The sequence below is a fragment of the Fundulus heteroclitus genome, chromosome 22 (assembly GCF_011125445.2).
Source record: "Fundulus heteroclitus isolate FHET01 chromosome 22, MU-UCD_Fhet_4.1, whole genome shotgun sequence".
Taxonomy (NCBI): Eukaryota; Metazoa; Chordata; class Actinopteri; order Cyprinodontiformes; family Fundulidae; genus Fundulus; species Fundulus heteroclitus.
In genome coordinates this window covers 6,980,271-7,002,988 of record NC_046382.1, presented here as the reverse complement: position 1 = coordinate 7,002,988, position 22,718 = coordinate 6,980,271, and the positions used below count along the sequence as shown (strand labels likewise).

The window sequence follows — 22,718 nt, the reverse complement described above, 5'->3', positions numbered from 1 at the left end:
AGTAAATTCTTTGTCTCATACTTTCTTTTATAATCTTATTATTAAATGTATGGTCAACTAAACTACAGTCATTTACCTTTAAGGTTGGCATTGAGAAAGTAATTTTTGAACATCAAATTAAGTTTTAAATCAGTTGTTTTTAATTTAATCTACTCCAAAGGGATTGCACAAAACACTTGCTTCACAAACCTTCAAAAAATCTTTATAACAGCACCTTGGGTTACATTATTTTTAACAAATGATGAGAAATCCAAAAGATTACCATGACTATCCAAAATGTCTTTAATGAAAAATAACTTCATTGTCATGCTAGTCTTAAAGTAATAACTTCCTGTCTGTGGTAATCAGCCTATGATTTCGTAAAAATTGTGGGGTGAGAAATTATGCTGAAATAATATTTTTCTGAGGTAATAGATTTGTTTGTGAAAGTTGGATAGCTCTACCGGAATTTTACCAATATCAGAATCACATTTTTTACCTTTCCAATCCAGGAAAGGTAAAATTAGGAATATGAAACCACACTGAATTGGTCCAGAACTGCGGGTCTCTGAGTCTGCAGACAAATGCTTTTAATGCGACGCTTGTCTGGCGCCAGTCCGTAGGGGGTCTACGGAAGTGTCGGAAACCCAATCGGACCAATGTAAACAACGTGAGGTCACCTTGGTTATGCAACGGTCCTCATAGTTACTTTCGATTTCGTTCGGGGGGTTCTGTTTTGTCTCAGTCTGTTGTTCAGATCTTGTTCTTCAGCATTTTAGACCGTCTGAACAAACTGTAAGTTTGCTTTGTTTCCTACCAGAACTTTGTCTCTAGAGGAACTTTCCTCTTTGTTTCTGTTCTCTGATGTCTGGAGAACATGTTCACTTCTGATTTCAGAACAAAGTTTCATCAATGCTGTTTGAAGAATAATCTACAGGATTATAAAATTATTGATTAAATGGAACCAAACATGATTAACATCTGAAAACAGCTGATATTTCTTTGTTTTCGTCACTCAACAAACTGCGTCATGTTTTTTTAAAGTCAGACGCAACAACATCCTGTTGCTTCCTGTGAGTCCTCTCAAAATACAATGACATCAGTGTTAAAACGTGTTTGATTCAGTCAGATTATTAAATAGATTATTAAATAGTTAATTTGATGCAGGATATAATCCACCTGTAGAGTTTGATGATTGTGAAATAAAATAGTTGCTGATGTTCAGTCAGAGTGAATCAGTGTCAGTGGATGAAATGTTGCTCCATGGCTCCATCTAGTGGACTGATAGTAGAAGTACAGCAGCTGATGGCAGCTTCCTCTGCCTCTCACTGCTGTCTGACTGCATTCAACTGACACTGATATGAAGCAGAGAAGAAGAGCCAATCAGAGGAGGAGCAGCTGATCTTTTTCCAGCACTAATGATGTAAAGGATGATCAGAGTTGATGTGCAGATGAATGATTTGTGTTTCCTCTGCAGGTGAAGGTAGAAAGTGTGTGTGAACTGATGTGGATGTGAATTCAGCAGCATGGGTCAGTGTGAGGTCAAAGAGGAGGAAGTCCCTCCCTCTAAAACCACTCTGTGTGGGGAAGCTGAGAGCCAGAGCCACGATCAGAGGTGAGATCAGCATCTTTAAGTGTCCATGTCTCATTTTAAAGCTTGGATACGCACACAATGAGGCCTGAAATGTGCATATGTTTCATGTTTTATTTTCATTCTTTCTTCCATAGTAATAGCACTTTACGCATGGCTGTCACAATCCATAAATGCAATAAATACATTGACAACAACAAATTTCATGCAAAAAATAATGGGAGTTTGAAGAAGAACAATTGTTATTAACCCCTTCATAAATCAAATGTGACAGCCTTACCTATGTGCTTGAGAAAAAAAGGAAAACAAACAGACCAGTATTTGTAATAGTCCTTTATTGTGCTCTTTTAAAGTAGACTAGTTAACTATGCTTATGATCCTCTTGTAAATAAATAAACACATTAAATTAGTAGCATATATGTTGCCCCACCCCTCTACAAAGTACATTAAATATAAGAAAATCAAAGAACAGTAAAGAATTCTATTTTTTTACAAGTCAACATATGTTACAGTTTACTCAAAACAGCAATGTTTTTACAAATTTTCTTTTTAACGTGTTGAATGTTATTCAATTTCCAATTTCAATTTCTCATCAGTGAGTACTCCCAAGAACCTAAATTCTGATACCATTTAAATTCAAGTTAATATTTTCAGGACAGGTTTGATTTGTGAATAACATAAATTTTGTTTTACTTACATTTAACGATAGTTTATTATTCATGAACCATTTTGGTCTATGTACCATTTCTTGCTCAACAGTTTTCATTAGTTTTCTAAGTTCCTACCAGAGACAAAAAAATTAGGCCATCAATGAAGAGAACAAAATGCAATATATTTGATGCATCACAGAGGTTATTTACATATAAAATAACAAATTTACACCCCAGCACAGATTCTTGAGCAGCCTTCCTTGACAGGAAAATGTGCTGTTCTCACAGCAACTCTGACCCAGGCATACATTCATTTTGGTGGATGCATTGGTACTGCTGCAGGACCTTGCAGGTGGCTACACTTCCCACCCAGGTGCTAAAAGATCGCTGTCCAACCAGGGTGTAGAGAAGGTTCACACCCGTTTAGCACAGCATCCATCAGCTGCCTAAAATCCTTTTTGCAGTGTTATTTTTCTATTTTTTTTTCTTATCATGGGGGAACCTCTCATTCCTCCTGGTCTCCCTGCCTCTGAATGTCTATCTGAACGCACAGCCTCAGAGGAATTTCAATACAGAGTGCAGCTGTCATCCGACATTGAAAACGTTTAAACAATTAGGTTTAATCTTTAATGAGCCCCTTTTAATTGAGACAATATCTGTGCTTTTACCTCTGATTTACAAGTTTAATAGATTCTTCTTTTTGAAATTTTTCCAAAATTTTGTTGCTTTGTCTCCATGGTTGCCACTACACTATGATAAAAAAACAACGATCAGCTGATCTATTTTTAATACACATTAACGTTCTTGAGGTGCTTTAATTTGACCATTTATGGTTGAATCTGGGCATTTATGGTTGAGGGCAGAACATGAGGCAGAACCTGGTACGCAAACATTCAGGTACAGCCGTGATCTGTAAAGAGAAATTGCGTGCATGCGCACACTGTTGTAAATCACTTTTATTTTATTTTTTTTGGTGTACGCCGTTTTAAAAATTTTGGCCGTCTCATACATTTCAAGCATGAACTCCATGCAATGTTTTATAAATCAGACCCCAGAGCTCTTTTCACACAGCGTTCTCACTATATCAGGCCAGAAGAGACCAAGTGGTCCTGAAGCTGCTGCTGTTCCTCTTTGCTGCTTCATCCAGACTGAACAGAGCAGCTCAGCATGGTACCAGTGGGTTCTGACAAACAGCAAGTCAGTGTGGCAGAACCAGCTGAGTAACACCAGCCTGTTGCTTAGAGCTCTGGGTTCCAGCAGGACACATCTGGAAAAACTCACCAACTTCCAGAACATTTCCTGGACCTTGATGACCAACATGTGTTCAACATTATTCATCCTAGAAAGAAGGACGGCTGATCAGACATTTATGGAAGAATCTTTATATTTAGTTTCTGTCTAAATACGACCCAGATCAACAGAACCAGATGGTGTCTCTATGTAAATAATAAATATGTTTTCTTTTGACAGGACTCCTAATAGACTGACACATAAACATCAACCAGAACCAGATCCCAGCTGTGTGTCCTTTAAAAGCGATGATTCAAAGGATCTTCTTATTTACTTCAAACCTTCTGGACCTGCGTCCTCAGAGAGGTGAGCTGTATCTAACTGCTGTAACTGTGGAAACTGAGTCAGTCTGAAATGTTTTTATTCCAACATGTGTTTAACGTGAGCTCAGCTCTTTTTCCCACATTTCTATGTTCATATGTGAAGCGGTGTGTGTTGGATGTTCTCCAGAACCACAGCAGTGAAAGTGGAAAGAATGGATGTTGTTGGAGGCGTCCTGGATGCTGCTACATCATGTTTAACAGCTCTGATCTGTTTGCTTTTGGGCCTCATTGATTAGTCGCCATCATTAAACACTTTTCTCTCTGGTTAAAGTCAAAGATTTAGTTTGGACTGGAGCTCACTCTGATTGGTTCTGTTCCATGTTGATGAGCTAACTGGACTGTTTAGTCCCTCTCCCATATTCATAGTGATTGAATCAAATCCAACATGGAACCAACTGGACTTCCTTTCTTTGTTCCTGAACCGTTTTGTCATCGTATCTGAAAGTCTTCCTCAGTTTTAGTGACTGAAGAGTTTCAGTTCTTCTCAGCTGGAGCTGGAACAATCACTGGGATCAGAACCAGAGACTTGGTGTTGTTCCCTCACAGGAGTTTAGAGCTGCAGCTGTTCTTCAGCTCTTAAATATCTCAATGGATTTATTACATTTCAGTTGAGCTTCAGACAAGTTAGCAGGACTGCAGCAACTCATTAAAATGGGTCCAGAAATGCTCTGGTCTAAATGCTTCTCTAGATTTTTCTTCAACAGCTTTATTGTTACTTTGGGAAACTAATACAATCCTGATTTCACTGCAAGGAATCATGTTGTGATATTTTAGCCAATCACCACCCCTAGTATGGACCGGTCTCCTCAGTCGGGGTCTGAGGTTCTGGAAATGACCCGTTACATTTCTTTAAGAGCCAAGAACAGAAACCCAGTTCCTCCCAGTGAGCTCTCAGATGTTCCAGTTGTATTTGCAGACAGAGGTTTGATCCGTTATCTCCAGAAATCAGCTGACCTGTTCTGATGAAAACACCTTCATGTCTTCATGTCTGGAGTGTTGATGCTGATCAGGAGGTTCTGCTGCTTCCTGGCTCCATGTCAGACTAACAGTGGATCACATTTCCACGACCCGCTGGGAAATAGCTGGTAGAGCCAGTCTGACCCATCAAGACTTGGTTCCTGTGTGCGTTGTGAGAGCAGTTCAGCAGGGAAGGAAAGCTTCATCATGTGGTTGGTGGAACCAAGCTGAGCTGAAGTGGACCATCAGAGGTTCTGCTAGTTCTTAGTGGATCAGCAGGAACATTAAACATCTCCAACTACCTGGATCCTCTGGTTCTCTGCTCACATCCAGATGTCCTTCATGGACCTTTCCCATCTGATTGTCTCTGTGTGGACAGATATAATGTGAGCTCACTGGCTTCCAGGAACCTACAGGATCCATTTTAAAATACTCACCATCACATCCAGGACAGAACCTTACATGGACACACAGCCACATATCTCAGACCTCCTCCAGGTCCACACCACCTCAGATCTAGTCATCAGAACCTGCTGGATGTCCCACACACTGTCCTGAAGACCTGTGTGGACAGAACCTTCACCTCCACTGTCTCCAAGCTCTGGGTCACTGTCCCCACCAGCATCAGATCTGCTGACAGTGTGGACAGTTTGAAGTCCCAGTTCAAGACCCACTTTTTAAAATGTCTACTGGGTGGTTCTGGTCTTCATCCTTTTATCTCATCTTCCTCTTTTCAACTTATTTGTATCGTGTTCATTTGATGCTCAGTTTTTCTGTTTTAAGGACTTTTACTGTGAAGCTCTTGGTGTTTTCATCTGTGAAAACTGCTGGATGAATATTTACTTCCTTCCTAATTGTTCTGGTTCCTCCACAGAGTGGACCAGCAGAACTCAGAGGTTCCCAGAGGTCCGTCTGCCCAGCAGCATCAAACCCAGCTGGACTCCATATTTATGGTCTGTACATGTACAACAACTACTTTTCCATTGGTTCTGTTCAGTCGTCTCCATGCTGGACTTTGTGGACCAGTGGACCGTCAGTCTGTCCAACATGGTTCTGATGTTTGGATCCATGATCTCAGTCTGATGTGTCCTTCATATATTATTCTGTTCCAGCTGCTGGAGGACAACATTGTCACTTTTGTGAAGAAGGAGCTGAAGAAGATCCAGAAGGTTCTGAGTCCAGATGACCCAGACTGCTCAGAGAGTCAGAGAGATGATGAGGAGGTGTTGGAAGGTGAGGACGAAGAGCAGAGGAGGAGCAGCAGAGAGGCACTGATGAAGATCACTGTGAACTTCCTGAGGAGGATGAAGCAGGAGGAGCTGGCTGACCGTCTGCAGAGCAGTAAGAGGATTTCTACAAAGATTTAACCTGATGGATAAATCACACATTTACTGATGTCTGAAGAGATGGAATCACATTTATTCACATCATCTTCAGAAGATCATTTGGTTTCCTTCCTGATTTCACTTTTTGTGTTAATTTAGAACAACTTCCTGCGGTTCAACATAAACTTAAATCTGGTCTGAAGGAGAAGTTCCAGTGTGTGTTTGAGGGGATCGCTAAAGCAGGAAGTCCAACCCTTCTGAACCAGATCTACACAGAGCTCTACATCACAGAGGGAGGGACTGGAGAGGTCAATGAGGAACATGAGGTCATACAGATTGAAACAGCATCCAGGAAACCACACAGACCAGAAACAACCATCAGACAAGAAGACATCTTTAAAGTCCCACCTGGAAGAGATCAACCAATCAGAACAGTGATGACAAAGGGAGTGGCTGGCATTGGGAAAACAGTCTTAACCCAGAAGTTCACTCTGGACTGGGCTGAAGACAAAGCCCACCAGAACATCCACTTCATATTTCCATTCACCTTCAGAGAGCTGAATGTGCTGAAAGAGAAAAAGTTCAGCTTGGTGGCGCTTGTTCATCACTTCTTTACTGAAACCAAAGGAATCTGCAGCTTTGAACACTTCCAGGTTCTGTTCATCTTTGATGGTCTAGATGAGAGTCGACTTCCTCTGGACTTCCAGAACCAGGAGATCCTGACTGATGCTACAGAGTCCACCTCAGTGGATGTTCTGCTGACAAACCTCATCAGGGGGAAACTGCTTCCCTCTGCTCTCCTCTGGATAACCACACGACCTGCAGCAGCCAATCAGATCCCTCCTGAGTGTGTTGGTATGGTGACAGATGTCAGAGGGTTCACTGACCCACAGAAGGAGGAGTACTTCAGGAAGAGATTCAGAGATAAAGAGCAGGCCAGGAGGATCATCTCCCACATGAAGACATCAAGAAGCCTCCACATCATGTGCCACATCCCAGTCTTCTGCTGGATCACTGCTACGGTTCTGGAGGACGTGTTGGAGACCAGAGAGGGAGGAGAGCTGCCCAGCACCCTGACTGAGATGTACATCCACTTCCTGGTGGTCCAGACCAAAGTGAAGAAGGTCAAGTATGATGGAGGAGCTGAAACAGATCCACACTGGAGTCCAGAGAGCATGAAGATGATTGAGTCTCTGGGAAAACTGGCTTTTGATCAGCTGCAGAAAGGAAACCTGATCTTCTATGAATCAGACCTGACAGAGTGTGGCATCGATATCAGAGCAGCCTCAGTGTACTCAGGATTGTTCACACAGATCTTTAGAGAGGAGAGAGGGCTGTACCAGGACAAGGTGTTCTGCTTCGTCCATCTGAGTCTTCAGGAGTTTCTGGCTGCTCTTCATGTTCATCGGATCTTCATCACCTCTGGTGTCAACCTGATGGGAGAAACGCAAACATCTTGGTGGTCTTCCTTTTTTAAATCTAAACTAAAGTGTCTTCACCAGACAGCTGTTGATAAGGCCTTACAGAGTCCAAATGGACACCTGGACTTGTTCCTCCGGTTCCTCCTGGGACTTTCACTGCAGACCAATCAGAGACTCCTACAAGGTCTGGTGACACAAACAGGAAGTAGCTCACTGACCAATCAGGAAACAGTTCAGTACATCAAGGAGCAGATCAGTGAGAATGTGTCTGCAGAGAAAAGCATCAATCTGTTCCACTGTCTGAATGAACTGAATGATCGTTCTCTAGTGGAGGAGATCCAACAGTCTCTGAGTTCAGGACGTCTCTCCACAGATAAACTGTCTCCTGCTCAGTGGTCAGCTCTGGGTTTCATCTTAGTGTCATCAGCAGAAGATCTGGATGTGTTTGACCTGAAGAAATACTCTGCTTCAGAGGAGGTTCTTCTGAGGCTGCTGCCAGTGGTTAAAGCTTCCAACAAAGCTTTGTAAGGACACAGATTGTTGCTGCTTTTATTTCTGATAGTGAGAAATCAGCTAATGATGTAAACATTGATTCATGTTGCTTCAGTTTATTTGTTATAAACCAGTTCACTATAAGGATCAGCATAAAGACGTATAAAATCAGAGAGATCCATCAATCTTTCCAAGGAGAACATTGGTGACTGTAAAGAAATCAACAATATTTCTAATGAATTGTTTAATAGCAGATGTTTCTCCCTGTCTCCTCAGACTGAGTGGCTGTAATCTCTCAGAGAGAAGCTGTGAAGCTCTGTCCTCAGTTCTCAGCTCCCAGTCCTCCAGTCTCAGAGAACTGGACCTGAGTAACAACAACCTGCAGGATTCAGGAGTGAAGCTTCTCTCTGCTGGACTGGAGAGTCCAAACTGCAGACTGGAAACTCTCAGGTACAAAGTTCTCCATCCTGTTAAAACCAGATCTCTATCCATTACCTACTAAAACATGATGGAAATGTTAGTTCAATGATAGATTTGTCAGCCTTTCTTGTCTGGCCTTTATTCCCTATAAATAGAAACACAGACTCATCATGTAGGTGTGGTTCTCAGATGTTTTATATCTGCCCCCGTTGAAGAATGGCCCTCCATCTCCATCACTATTCTCAAAGGTTTTCTTTTGTGAACGCTTTAAACAATGAAATATATTCAGGACCCCAATCCCAACAAAATGTGTCAGAATTATAACTTTTGTAGCTTTCTGTGTTAATGCATTAAATAATAATAATAATAGAATTGTCCTGCCTTTTGTTAAATTACAGCAATATAGTCATGGCGTGAATAAATGACATTAATAAGACAATAAATAAGTTCATGGTTTGAATAAGTCCAAGTAAATTCATGCTACAAACAGTTAAAAAGGTTTTGCGTTTGATATTTAATCAGAAAGAGACAATTCACCTTCGTCAGATTTGTATGTGTATTACGTGAGATAATGAGTGCTCTTAACTTAAAAATATCTTTGATGTATTTTCTCTAGGAAAAACAGGGTTTTAGCAAGTAAGGTAGAAAAAAACTGCTCGTGTTGAAGTTAAAATATATTGTACACGCTTCCGACTTGGAAAACATTCTTCTTTGTGAGTGTTACTTTGCTCAGAAAGCTCTTGAATTTGTTTTGAAAGTATTTTGGGATAAAGAATAGATTAAATGTCTCCCCGATTTATTTGTGCTCAAGCTAAGCTAGCTGAGTGTGAAATTTACTGGTTATACTCAGACATGGATGATAAAATATTTAGTTTTGTATTCTGTATATTTCAGTTAGAATAAAACCAAATTTATGAATAAAGGTTCTTCAGAGAACTCAAAAAAATCAAGCCTTGTGTGGAGACCTTTTCCATATTGTTCATTGGCTGTCAAGCTTCACCTGTTGTGCCGACAGCACAATAATAATAATAATAATAATAATAATAATAATAATAATAATAATAATAATAATAATAATAATAATAATAATAATGATAATGATAATAATAATAATACATCAAACTTATATAGCACTTTTTGGGCACTCAAAGATGCTTTACAAAACAATTTTTTGTAAAGCGAGTTCCTGATGGTTTGGGGCAGCAGCAGTGAAATTTTGATCACCTAAGGCCGTTGATCTGAAGATTACCCAGAATCCATTTTAAAATTTAAATACATTATATTAAAATGGTTTCTAACAGCTATAATATTTCAACATTGCAGGACTTTTTAACTATATAATATCAACAAGTATTTAAAAGTTTTTTAGTCCGACTTGCACCTGCAGTTAAAACAAAGGTTGTGGCGCAACAAAGAACCCTAATAATTAAAGATCAATGTTTCGACTCACATTGGTTGCATGCATTTGGTGGTCCTATTACAGAGTAACAGTAATCTTACTGTTTAGTTCCTAGATTTCAGTAGGTGACACCACAAGGGGGCGCCTATTCCCTTTTCTTTCAGTAGTGAATGATCCAGTACGAGTAATGCCATGTTGTTTTGAGAGGAAAAGAAATGACGTGATGCTTAAGTTTTTTTTATTGAATTTATCAAACATTTACAACTTAGACTTCGGCTCTTATCAAAACATCTGTAACAAACATACATGATTAAATATCTCCCACATTTTTCAACTATTTCAAAATAAAAAAAACAGGAAATTTTAGAACATTTTAATATAATATAGAAATATAAACAAACAGTAAAATAAACCAGTTATTAACTGTGGTTAATAACTGTTATTAACCAAACAGTTATTAACCACTAAGTGGTTCGAGGGTTGCCGCCGCGACATGCACCGACAACCTTGTGGCCACAGCTCTGACTAGCCGCCTCAACAATAGAGGCGCGGAACATGGTCCATTCAGACTCGATGTCCCCCGCCTCCCTCGGGACGTGTTTAAAGTTCTCCCGGAGGTGGGAGTTAAAGCTCCGCCTCACAGGGGACTCTGCCAGATGTTCCCAGCAAACCCTCACAGTGCGTTTGGGCCTGCCAGGTCTGACCGGCTTCCTCCCCCACCATCGGAGCCAACTCACCACCAGGTAGTGGTCGGTGGAGAGCTCCCCCCCTCTCTTCACCCGAGTGTCCAAGACATGCGGCCGCAGATCAGATGAAACAACAACAAAGTCGATCATTGAACTGCGACCTAGGGTGTCCTGGTGCCAAGAGCACACACCCTTATGCTTGAACATGGTGTTTGTGATGGACAATCCATGACGAGCACAGAAGTCCAACAACTGCTGTTTGGCGCATAAGCACAATCAATAGTCAGAACCCGTCCCCACACACGTATGTGGAGGGCTGTGCTCGTTCACCGGACTAAACCCCAATTTACAGGCATCAAGATGAACATTCCCTTCCATCAATCATTAGACAATTAATTGTATTATATTCTTGTCTACATTTTTCTAAGTTGCAGAAGAAGGCAGTATTTTTAACACATTAAGGACAATTTGCTATCATTGCTTCATACACATAATCTAGGATTGCATTAGATACCAGTCAATAAACAATAGATGATCTACTTTTACCATCACTATTTAACTTAACTATTTAGCGTTGTTACGCTATTACAACTGTTTGATTATGAAGATGATTATTACTTATATTTCCCAATTATAATTTAATAATATATGATTCAAGATCAAAGGATAGCAATAATGAAAATTATTTCAAATGGTTGTGCTCAAGGGCTATGAGCCTGTAATGATTAGCACTAACCAATTGTCTAACCAATTGTTGATTGGTTTAGACTTGTCCACCAAATGTTGACAGCTTTAATTATAATTGCAATTGGAGTTTTAACCATTATTCCTTCATCACAAGCCAATGAAAATGTCTCAGTATATTCAGTTATTAACTCAAAAGGAGATAATTTGATAACTCATAGAGACAAATCAATATCAAAATAATCACAAACACAATTTCGCTGGTTAATAAATTGATAACTCCCTGTTACAGTAATTATTCTCCTTGATAAAATACTAGAAAACACTACTTATACTTAATAAAATATGGAAAAGAAAACAAATGAAAATAAAAGTCAGTCAAATTTGTTTCAGAGGTAGCAATTTGTGATCAATTCACATTTGATTAGGAATCTTATTGACATCAACATTTACTATCACAATCCAGACGTCCACACTTTGAGGTAACAGCATTGAAAGAATTCTGGCTAAATAGCTCTGAGGTAGTAAAGCTGGTATACCCAAACAGGCCTGGGGCTAAGATAGGGAATGCTTCTGGCAAAAATAGCCGCTAGCAGTGTTAGTTCATTCATAGTTAGCTTCTAACTTTCTTTAGTTCGGCTTCAAGGTGGAGCTTGGCTAACTATAGCTAGTCAGTTAATGCTACAACAGCGTGCAGCTAAGAGCCTCCACCCTACTCGGTGTCCTGCACAAGATGGCCACTCTGAAACTTATGGTCTCAAGCCCATACGTCAAATGCGCAAGATGGCGGCTCCGAGATCACAGGCTAACTCACTAGCCTATCGTGAAGGCGGGTTTTGAACAAAGAGCAGTAACCAGTCAAGACTAACGCTTCGACAAACCACGGGAAACCAGAAAGGCCTGACACGGAAAGCCACGGAAGAACTATGAAAAGAGTTTTAACTTAGCCGATCGGCAATTTGATCTTTGGATAGTCACCGTCTCCATGGTGATGGGAAGCTGTAGGCGGCCCAAGAAGTTGCTGTCCCAACTGTGTTGCATGCTGGGACCCAATGTCTGTTCTCATCTGCTTTTTCACTTAAAGCTTTGCCAGGACATCTGGAAAAGCAGATGGCAACTCCTGCCAAACGGTTAGTCCCATGACTGAAGAGAATTTTATATCTCCGTTGTTGTCACAAGAACTTTGCATCTGTCCAAGTAGGAGTTTCTTGTAAAACGGTACAGTGAGCTTGTTGACCTTTACGAAACAAAAAACAACAATTTGTTAAAAAATAAGTTTTTATCTGAAAAATAGAACACATGGACAAGTCTAGAAAACATTAGGAAAGTGGAAAAGACCTTGAGGACAAGGTCCCTTTAACCAAAATGTCCATTATCTTCCATAAGCTTTCTAGGCTGATTTTGAGTCCACACCTGGAACATACCCCATGATACGTCAACCTTCAATAAACCCAAAAGGGCCCCTAAAGCCCACAGCTTTGCCTTCTTTCCATGCTCTTTCAATTTTTGGCCACATTGCTTGTCATGTTTTTCAGTCTTTGGGAGTCAAATCTTCATAGAAGCAAATTCCTTCTTCTTTGCACACTGGAGAAGTTTTTGTTCTCCTCCTGATCTTGTCTCTCACTGGCTGTTTCACAAAGAGAGAGATTATTTGTTGGTTAATGGTCTGAGGATCACAACCACCTAGCCTCCCACTAGTAATGGAACCTGCTGTACCCCGGCGTTATTTATGTATGTTTGAAATAAAATAAAGGTTTACAATCAGAAAAGTAACAAAAAAAACTGTAGCAAGCAGCAGGAGAGATCAGAATAGAGAGAGATGAAGCAGCGCTATCAAAGCAGAGCTGGAAGATGAATAAGTGAGAGCAAAGCCCTGGATGTCATGAAGGAAGATATTTAGATGTCTTTTAAAACCGATGCAATAACTGCGACATTTGAATTACGTATTTTGTTTAAAACAATGATATTAGTTTTTATTGTATCCCATATATTCACTACTCGCTTCACCATGACCTGACAATGAGTCAAAAGAAAAAGGCAGAAAAGATTATTTGTACACAAGCAACACCATGACTGCTCAACTACGCTCAGGCAGGACCCAAGTTGCTTATTTGGGCTTGACTTTCTTTCTAAGTGAAACCCTTTAAATATCTCCCAGTGTCCCACAGTAAAGCAAAACGAGTGGTAGATAGTTTGTCCTTTCCATGTTCCTGTTTCCTGTTCATCGCACCCACCAGAGTTGACTCAGTACATGGCAAACACACGCAGGCCAGAGCCCAGAAGGAAAGGGAAACTAGTGATGAGACAAAAAGAGAATGAGATGCAGTTAGTTGGGAAAATATAGGAAAAGGTTGAATAAAGAATGAAAGAAAAAGAGAGCACACAAAGACTGGATCTGACCTCAGATGGGAGATTTATCAAAGGCATTCTGCTGATTCTGCAAGTGTGAAATATGTGCTCACCATACGCTGGTAATGCCACTGATCCAAACCACTGCTTTATTCTTTATCTCAGATTCAATTCTTGACTCCATCGATGAGATAAAGATACCTAAACACCAGAACAATGGTGCCACTGGGACCACCAGTTTATCTTGGGTGTTTTAGGTCCAGTTTGAAGTTTGCTTAAAGCCAGAACCTTCTGCAGAGTTTGTGTCAGTTTGCAGAGTTTCCATCCCAGTGGAGCTAGTCAGGATTCATCTGTTTAAATATATCAGATGTTACTTTTTATTACCTACGGAACAAAATAGAGTTTGATTTCTATTTTATATTTATTGAAACCAGCTGAGCAGCAGCTTTTTAAGCACTACTTTTTCATGGTAACATCATGTGTTGAATTGTGTGTCTGCAGCTTGTCAGGCTGTCTGGTCTCAAAGGAAGGCTGTGCTTCTCTGGTATCAGCTCTGAGCTCCAACCCCTCCCATCTGAAAGAGTTGGACCTGAGCTACAATCATCCAGGAGACTCAGGAGTGAGGCTGCTGTCGGCTGGACTGAAGGATCCACACTGGAGACTGGAAGCTCTCAGGTATTGGAGGAATAAATGTATAGAGGTACTTTATGACAAAGTTTGATCCGACTTATTACCCCAGATGAAAAATTTAACCCCCTACAAATAATTTTCAAAATGCCGTTTACATGCCATTTAATAAAATGACAATGTTTGGACTGATTAATGACCCAGGTGATAAATCAAAGCCTCCTTTATTGAACCCCCTCCTCCATCCCTCTCCTACACCTCTTATCACTTCCAGTCAGAATAATTGTGTAGTTAATTTAAATAGGTCTATAGACTAATTAGGAATAGTTTAATTTAGTGTCCCACATTCGGAAGATTCAAGATGATGATACAAATCCAGGCAGGCTCAGCATGATGGTCTGTTCTCCCAGAAATAGTGGAAAGCTGTGGGCTGACTTTGGGCAAGGTTGGAGCAGAAAGACTTGAAATACAAAGATCACTGATCATAATCTTAAGGGTATGTAAATTAAAATGGCTGCTATAGAACAGTGGTGTTCTGAAGACAGGAATGAAGTGCAGTTTTCAGGTTTGAGTCATGTTAGCAGAGATGTAAAATTGGTGTTTCTGGAAGCAGTGAGGATCTTTAGAAGCCGAGTTTTGGAAGCAGTCTATGTGGTATTTCTTGACAGTGTGTCCTTAAGATGATTTGTTAAGTAGGTTTGTTGTTCTGGCTCATGTTAGCTGACAGCAGATATAGCTAACTAAGCTTTTTCCCTTCAGTTGGTGACTCTGATCATGTTTAGTTGCCTTGTTTGCTTGATCTCCACATTATCAGTGATTGAAGCACAAGAGTGGAAGAAGATAAAACAGTTTTCATTTGTTCCCAGATCTAGTTTGGGCTCCAGACAGCATGTGTCTATAATGATTTGTGTGATCTACTAATATGAGAGGTTGTGATTACATCAGATTATAATTTGTGTTTTTATTAGTTTATTATAGTTTGTAGAACCACACACATACAGAGACCTAAATCTTCTTATTAAGGAAATCAGAACGCATCACTTGGCCTGGTCATTGGATCTGGGGTCATTTAGGCATTTAACCAATTCGTTTTTCTGCATTTCAAGGCTGCAGTGAGGAGCAGATTAAAGAGGTAGAACTTTGTTGGTCCCTCTGACCCGTCTGAGGTGAGACCCAACAATGCAGAACTGGGTTCTGGTGATATGTTGGCTTTAAAAGCTGCTTTGAAGCCTCTGATCGATCCATTCAGAACACATCCAGCTTGGAACAGAACCAGAACACATGGCTGTGATCTGCTATGTGGGTTCTGCAGGTTCTCCAGCATAAACTGGGTTATTTGGGTCCATCTTTGCTGTAATTCCTAGAGTTCTAAAGAACCTCATCATTATTCTCCACTTAAACTCCCTCCATGTGTCTGAATTTGTAGTCAGATGAGCTTCAGTGCAGATTGTCTCCCAGTCATCTTCAGAACAAACTGGGCCCGGTTCTTCCTCCCATCTCTGCTGAATTGCTCCAGAGTTCTGCTGCTTCATGGACCCAAAAATCCTGTAGAAGATCCAAGATATTTCTTTGCTGCTCTTCCTACCTGGACATCAATCAGAGCTTCTCAATGGGAGCTGGAGCTCTGATTTTACTCCTGATGTGACATCAGGGAGGATCTGAGCTGAGAGCATCTAAAATGATCATTGTTGGCAGTTTATCTTCACTTTTAAGTCCTTTAAATGTTTTAAACTGGCCGTTAGCAAATAGTTGATGAATGTAATGAAGTTTATATTCTGCCCATTTTTAAACTATTATCCGGGTTATTTGGAGCAAAGGACTTCATGTATCCAGTAGATGACAGGGAGAGATGGAGGTTGATGTTCCAACGTTTTCTGGATCTTGGTCCCTAGTTGAAGTGTTCTGCTTGTCCCTTCTGTTGTCTCCTTAAACTGATAGTCTAGATCCGACAGGATGTGCAGGGGTACGGTACCTGAGCTCTGCTCAATATGAAGCCAGAGCGTATCTCCATCATTCATGATCCAAGTCATGATGGATTTAATTCATGCAGCAACAATTCAACTCTTTCTGAAAACTAATGAGACATAAAACAATGGAGGTTTTTACCATCCAGACCTTCAGAACCAGTTCAGCTCAATAATTCAGTTGTTTCTATGGAAGATGAACAGATTGGATCTGAAATAATAAAATTATTCACTTCTAACTGATGTTCCAGCAGATCTCTAGAAAATGGAGCTGCAGCTCTCAGATATTTTAGTCATCATGTATTCTATCAATTAATCCACTGATTAAAGCAGTAATCTCAGAGACATGTGCTCCTCCAGAGGTTCCCAAGGCTTGTTCCTGGAAGCTCCTACTTGGACCTCCAATCCAGGCTCCGCCCCCTTTAGAGAAGATCTTTGCATAGATGAAGCTAAGAGTCACCTTGATGCTGCAGACCTTTGTTCAGGGAGGAGATGTCAGGATGTTTGGGACAGTCTGCGCCAGGCTTTAGATGTTCTCCTCATGAGGAGCTGAAGTGGGTGTGTCCAAATGTTGGACTGGTCTTTCTCAGTGGAGGACAATGTGTGTCTGAGAGACATGTAATGTCTATGTTTGCTGCTGAAAGAGACTGATGGTCTGACCCCCCTCCTCCTTTCAGGGTGGAGCCTGCTGGAGTCCGATGGTTAACACCAGGTCTGAGGAAGTGTAAGTGTGTTTTTCATTTGATTCATGACAACAAAGCAGCTCACATTCAACCATCTTCAAACTGTCCATCACTCATTCAGGAGTCATCATCAAAGTGTCAATAAATGATCAATAACTGCAGCTGGATTGTCTTTGTTCTCTCCATCAGATTCCTGTCAACTCACATTCGACACAAACACAGTGAGCAGAAAACTCAAACTGTCTGAAGACAACAGGAAGGTGACATATGTGGAGGAGCTTCAGTCATATCCTGACCATCCAGACAGATTTGATCAGCCTCAGCTGCTGTGTAGAGATGGTCTGACTGGTCGCTGTTACTGGGAGGTCGAGTGGACAGGACATGTTGAGATATCAGTGAGTTACAGAAGAATCAGGAGGAAAGGAGGCGGTGATGACAGTTGGCTTGGAAGGAATGATCCGTCCTGGAGTCTGAGATGCTCTGATGGTCGTTACTCTGCCTGGCACAATGACAGAGGAACATCTATCTCCTCCTCCTCCATCTCCAACAGAGTAGCAGTATATGTGGACTATCCTGCTGGTATTCTGTCTTTCTACAGAGTCTCCTCTGACTCACTGATCCACCTCCACACCTTCAACACCACATTCACTGAACCTCTGCTTCCTGGCTTTGGGGTCGGTTCTACTTCCTCAGTGATTTTGTGCTGATTGAGTCTAAAGAGTCTCCTGTCAGAGAAAGCCTCTCCCTGTTGAACAGATAGTTCAGTCTGTTCATGTCTGTCTCTTTCACTCAGAAACACGTTTTCACATCCATGGATTCAATCTGTTTCTTTGTGAAACTCTTCTAAATGATTCTTTGGAAACTTTTTCCTCTTCCAGTCCTTTAAAGATGGAAGCTGGGATTATTCCAGGATCCACATGTTGTTTTTCTGCCTGTTTCCAGTTTTTCTCAATCTCTGGACATTATCTGTTTCTGTCGGCTCCTATTTTTCTAAACACTTTTTAGATTCAAATGGTACATCTTCCTTTGGTATAATTGCAGTTCTGTAAGGTCTTCTCCAACCGGAGCCAGCACATTACCAACGCAATCGTTTTAAGGAGATCGAAAAGAAAAGAGCCACATTTTTGGCAATGGCGTTTTGTGAGGCAGCAACATCTATACAGAAAAACGTGTGGGTGCGGAGTAAAAGCCAGGAATGGTGAGATAGTGATGTGAGCCGCTTTACTGATACGGACTTCATTCATAATTTTTGAATGACAAAGCCAACCTTTATGTGCATCTGAACAGATGTCTTTAGCGCTCTCACATAAAAACACACATCTTCGGCGGCCAGAGCAGCAAGTAAACGCGTTGCCATGGGGCTGTATTGGCTTGCAACAGGTGTTTGTTACCGCACCATAACCAACTTTTTTTTTTTAGCCAACCTCTTTGGCATAGCCAGGTCCACCGTTAGTGACGTTTGTCAAGTATCAATGACATGTAGGTCGGATAAATGCGACCGTGCCGTACAGATACAGGTCGCATTTGAAAAGATCAGATACGTATCGGATTCAGGACCACATATCCAAGCGACCCGAGTCGCATTTGAAAAAATATGATCTGTGTTGTTCAGACTGTCAAGATCAGATACAGGTCGCATATGGGCAAAAAAATCGGAATTGGGTCACGTCAGGCTGCAGTGTGAACATAGCCTTTGTCGTTCCACATGTACCTATTATTGTTATGTTTTCCAGCATTATGGGAACAATTAGGGCTGGACGATATAGAAAAAAAGCTTATCGATAAAAAAAAAAAATTATATTGATCGATATCGATAATTATTGAAAATATTTAAACCCATATTTTATGTACAGCTCTGCCTGGACATTTTATGATACCGCTAAATGATTTAATTTTAATAAAAAACACAAACACATAATTCCAATTAAATCTTTATTTAACCAACTTTTTTAACCATAACAGAATTTTTTTAAAGAAAAATAACTTAAAGTCTAACTCTTGGACTGAACGTATTTTTTTGCCAAATGCATTCAAATAGTCACCAGAGTAAAGAAATGTATATTATATGTGAATTATGTGCGCCGTTTGGAAGTAATTTCGATAAAACTTGCTGTATAAGCGAAAGTGCCCGACAATTCTGCATTCGGGCTTTTTCGGAATGTGACGTCACAGACAGAACTAGTACCGTGCATCAGGCTGCTAATACTACGTCTTTCGCTACCGATTTGTTAAATTTAATTAATAACTCTTACTCTACGTACAAAAAAATTATAAAAAAAAATGTCTGATACATCTTCAAACTCCCCCTCAAGCATCGGCGACTCCGATACAGAATATATATACGAAGAAACGGAGTTTGAACAAGGTGAACCTGAGGAGACTATATCTAACACTGCCCAACATATAGAGCCCATGCTCCATTGTAAGTACCCCTCAAAATCCTCGCTCGTGAAGTGTGAATTGCATAAAACACTTTTGTCACAGCCGGCAATCCAGCCCTTTCGCGTTTCTTTTACGAATTGATCCCATTTCTTTCGGACCTTTTAATCCTTCGGCCAAGTATGTAGCGCTACTTTCTGTCCTGCACTAGACCGCGGTGAAGTTGGCTTGACATTGGACATTCAAGCTCCGCGGAGTCAGTGGAGCACTCTTGAGAAACAAAAATCAAATCAGATTTGTTGACGGTCCCACCGCCTATGGGAGAAGGGAGCAGCAGAGAGAGCTGGCCGAAATCGGAGTCCTTCAAACGGATCAACCGTGAGCTAGATCCTGCTGACTCCGCGGAGCTTGAATGTCCAATGTCAAACCAACTTCACCGCGGTCTGCACTACAGCCACCAACTACGGCGATTTTTGTTTAATATACGTACATGTACAATCTATGCAAACCCTCTGGCATGAGTCTGTGAAAAGGATTAATAGGACAAAAACACCGAAATAATACTTAGTGAACAATTGTAGGTGTTACATGCCTGCAGGCTGTTTGTTTCTCTTTCCCCTCCCCCTTTGTCTCTTCACAGGTACTAGGGAAAGCTGGTGTCGATCTCCCTTGATTGATTCTCACCAACCATGGGCCAATCAGTGCTTAAACACCAGTAAGACCAAGGAGATGGTGATCGACTTCAGGAGAAGACCCCCACCTCACTCACCTGTGAACATCCAGGGGCAGGACATAGAAACTGTGGAGAGTTTCAAATACCTGGGTGTTCATGTCAACAATAAGCTGGACTGGACACATAACACCGACGCCCTGTATAAGAAGGGCCAGAGCCGGCTCCACCTCCTGAGGAGGCTGAGGTCCTTTGGAGTGAGCCGGCCTCTGCTAAAAACCTTCTATGACTCTGTGGTGGCCTCAGCCCTCCTCTATGCTGTCGTCTGCTGGGCTCCTGGCAGCACAGAGCGGGACAGAAAGAGGCTGAATAAGCTGGTGAGGAAGGCCACTTCTGTCCTGGGCTGCCCTCTGGACTCTGTGGAGGAAGTGGCTGAGAGGAGGGTGTTGTCCAAGTTCACATCCATCATGGACAACACCTTCCACCCCCTGCACCAGACTGTAGAGGAGCTGAGCAGCTCCTTTAGTGCAAGACCTAGACATCCTGTCTGTAAAAAGGAGCGCTACCGCAGGTCATTTATTCCTGCTGCTATCAGACTTTACAATGCTGCACTGTAACTGCAACTGTGACCATAACTGTAATAATTAATGTGCAATAACCAAGGTGCAATAATCTATTTAATACACTGTCCTACAACCCGTGCAATAATCCTGATGTAGTGACTTCTGCTGCTATCACCACCTGAACATAAGTCAGCCCACATGTATGTATGTACAAATGTTTACAATGTATATGCACATATATACGCGTAGGTGCGTATGTAAGTAGGCGCATAGATATATGTATATATTTAAGTATATAGATATGTTTATATATATATATATATATATATATATATATATATATATATATATATATATATATATATATATATATATATATATATATATATATATATATATATATATAGACCACTAAGAATGTAAATGAGACATCATATGCCCATTCCTATTTCCTTTTTTATATTTTTTGGTATTCTTTTTGATCCATTGTAGATATGAAGATTCACTGTATATAACTGAATGCACCTTCCCTACTCTGCACCTTCTTGTATGAGCCGATGTGACGAGTGAATTTCTCCATTGTGAGATCAATAAAGACTATCTTATCTTATCTTATCTTATCTTATCATCCAGGGAGGCCTTATTTAAGCAGCCCAGCTGGGGAGAGCTAGAGATCCAACTGGCTTTGTTACCTGACGCTTGTATTGTTGCTCTTTGTGTGAAGGTTTGTGGTGGGAGTTAGAGGGTGAGGTAAGTTTGGGGTACCCTGTACATTTCATCACGTAGGTGTTTGTTTTTCTGTTAGATACAGTAGGCAAGTAGGTGGGTGCCACCCATGTAAAGTTTTGGTGGAAACTTTTGTTAGATTAGATAGGCAGGGTTTTTTTTTGTTTTCTTTTTGTTTCTTTAGCCCAGACGGTAGTTAGGCACTGTTTTGTTGTATTATTTTCTTTGATTTGGCACCACCTAACCACCCCTTTCTCCCCCACAGTTTGTGTGAGCCTTCTGGGGATTTTTGTCATCAATAAATCCCTCCTTTTTACAACATTCACCTGGACTCTGTCAAATTGTTGTGGTTGTCGTGTTACTCCCCTCCTCACAAAAAAAAAAGGGGGGGCGTAACAACGGAGCACTCTTGAGAAACAAAAATCAAATCAGATTTGTTGACGGTCCCACCGCGTATGGGAGAAGGGAGCAGCAGAGAGACGCTGGCCGAAATCGGAGTCCTTCAACCGGATCAACCGTGAGCTAGATCCTGCTGACTCCGCGGAGCTTGAATGTCCAATGTCAAACCAACTTCACCGCGGTCTGCACTACAGCCACCAACTACGGCGATTTTTGTTTAATATACGTACATGTACAATGTATGCAAACCCTCTGACATGAGTCTGTGAAAAGGATTAATAGGACAAAAACACCGAAATAATACTTAGTGAACAATTGTAGGTTAAAACAGTTTTAACCTACCGGGCGGCTCGTCCTCTCTGCTGAAGCGCTGTGTGTCCGCTGTGTCTCCGCTTTCTGATGTTAAACAAACATGTCTGAACATCCATCCATCCATTTTCTGACCCGCTTAATCCCTCATGGGGTCGCGGGGGTTGCTGGTGTCTGTCCCGATATAAAATAATTCTTAGCTGTCCAGTGGTTTCATGCTTCCATGCTCTCGTGTGTACTGGCTGGCGTGTTTATAAGGCAGCTGTATATGTCGCCGCACAGAAGCCGTGGCCAGCATTTCACAGACTCGCTCCGTCCCTTCAGGCTTTTGCTGTATAAATCTGGCAATATGATACCATCAACCATCAACTTACTCTTAAAATGATCTTGTGATACGTTATCTAAAGAAGAAAAATACGCCGAGAAGTCGTCAGTTTCCTTCCAGTCCGGCGCGCATGCGCGAAAAACCCGGATGAAAACAATAGCAGTAATCTGTTCTATAAGCGACACTAGAAGGCATATTATTGTGGACTTAGTTTGGCGATTTTTTTTAAAAAGCGCTTGCTCAAAGTAGACGTGGATCAGCAGATTTGGTGTGTGAAAGAAGATACTGGAAAACTTGCATATATCCTTGTTCGCCGTACCGGTTGTACAACGTAAACGCCTGTGTGTTTCTATGCAAGTTTGCTGCGCGCATTCTCGGTGTTCTTGAACTGACGTCACACGTCGGAAATGGCCGATCGTAAACGAAGACAGCATCAAATTCGGAATACCAAAATCGGTGTATAAAATGCGCAATATTTAATATTTAAACTTAATTTGAACACTTTTG

The 22,718-nt window shown here is 41.1% G+C and overlaps 1 long non-coding RNA gene across 1 annotated transcript; it reads left to right on the top strand.

The window, feature by feature from the left end:
- Positions 1–652: 652 nt before the first annotated feature.
- LOC110367856 lies at positions 653–5,707 on the top strand. Its single transcript, XR_004927681.1, has 4 exons — positions 653–774; positions 1,457–1,594; positions 3,691–3,816; positions 5,665–5,707. It is a non-coding gene; the product is annotated as an uncharacterized LOC110367856 (long non-coding RNA).
- The last annotated feature ends 17,011 nt before the right edge of the window (positions 5,708–22,718 follow it).